The sequence below is a fragment of the Eptesicus fuscus genome, chromosome 3, assembly GCF_027574615.1.
Source record: "Eptesicus fuscus isolate TK198812 chromosome 3, DD_ASM_mEF_20220401, whole genome shotgun sequence".
Taxonomy (NCBI): Eukaryota; Metazoa; Chordata; class Mammalia; order Chiroptera; family Vespertilionidae; genus Eptesicus; species Eptesicus fuscus.
Window position 1 is genome coordinate 82,329,886 of NC_072475.1, and position 2,002 is coordinate 82,331,887.

Here is a 2,002-nt window from a genome sequence, read left to right on the forward strand (position 1 = left end):
GACTCTTAATTTTTAAGAGTGATTTATTAATATGTGTAAAGCGCTTTGACAGTCTAATATTCAATGTATTTTGGGGCAAATTCTTTGATTATATATGCCTTAAAAATAAAAAGAAATAGTATGGAAATGTTAACAATCGTGTTCATTTGGTCTATTATTAAAATAAAAATAATAAACTTCTATTTTTGAAAATATTCCTTTTTAATTTTATATATCAATATTTTTTAAACAAATATTAGTGGACTTACACTTGTTTTAGAGATTTCCATCCTCAAAATTAATTTAGTTTCATAAGTACCAGTAATAGAAACATAATTTTCAGTTACTCCTTTCTAATAGTGTTTCTGTTTGTTTTAAAATTGAAGTAATTAATAGTTTTAACACAAACTCCTCTTCATATTACCTTTTCATCTTTTCCTCAATTTTAATGGAACTTGATCTGTTTCCACATTCTGCATTCATGCTATGTCTCTGATTTTTAAAAAGTGAGGTTATTATAGAGGTATAACTAACATTGTAGGATACATATCGACTGTTAATTAACAATGATTCCTTCAGAATTCAAAATTAAGTTTGCACTGCATATAAAATCAAGCCCAAGTGTAGTTTGTGAATACTGTCCAAAGAAATTTATATCTGGCAGTTATTAAAATTTTCAATGGCACAATCTAAGCTGGAGCATGATTAACAAAATGATTAATAATGTATCAGAACTAAAGCACATAGCGTAACATTTAAAATAATTTTCATATTTGTTAGGACTCTCAAGTATTGTGCCCCCTCCTCCTCAAGCTCCCATTTCACATTTTCATTTTTTTGCTCTTAGAGGCCTAAAAAACTAAAATTATATTAAAACTGTGTATTTGTAAAAAGAAAATTAGATTTTTGCATAGTATAGATATATTCTTACATTTTTTTTGTTCAATACATACATATGACATTGGAAGAAACATTATAGTAAGACAAATTAAAAACTTCAATGACAAACATTTATGCACATTAAACCTTATTTTCCAATCAGTGCAGAAATTGTAAAAAGCTCCAATAAGTATTTATTATTATATTGTTCACAAAATTTAGTATTGTTTTAAAGATACTTTTGAAGATATGCAATAATAGCTCTAGGTAAAGTGCCAATGCCTTTTCAAACAAGTTAGATTTCACAATGCTCACATCAATCACATAAACCAAAACATAGCTCATTCAGTTATAAGTTAGCAAAGGAGAGGCCATTGATTTTGTCATAGACCACAATTTTAAATAGGTTTATTTCAAAGACAAAAATAATGTGTGGCAATAAATAAAGCATGTACAGTCAAAGAAAAACATTACAACTTTAATATTGATATGACCAGATACATATTTCTAAAGCACAAAAATTAGTACTTTGTATGAAAAATGAGCAAATAGAATTAATGTATTCTGGTTTCTCTTTGACTGAGTGAAGATGTGTTTAAATGAAAATTTAACAAAAGCAATTTCTATCTAAATGGGCACATTTCATTCTACAAATTACTAAATGTGGAAGAGAGAATTTATTACAAAAGCAATAGAAGAGGATATTTTAAATGAGGTAAAAATCATGAAAGTGTATTATTGTTTACTCATTTTTATGATTTAGCACTATTCACTCCTTCAATCATGATTTCAGAAAGTTAAATGATATTTGGTCTTTCTAGAACAGAGGCAAATTAAGTCTGTTCTAAGGATGATGATCAATGTGCAAAGAGATGTTCATATCAATGTTGCTTGTCATGTAAGATCACATTTAACTCATGAAAACAAGGACATCTATCTTCAAAGTTAATAATTCCTAAATGTAAAATTTGAATTAGACATATGAAGTTTCTCATGTCCTTGGAGTTTTCTTTATAATAATATATTATTGTGGAATAAAGGTAGTTCTCCCTTTAATGAAGACTAATGAGATGGAGACTCTGATGCTAACTAAACAGGAATCCTGAAGTAGGGTTGTTCTCCTTTTATTACTTTACTAGAGGCC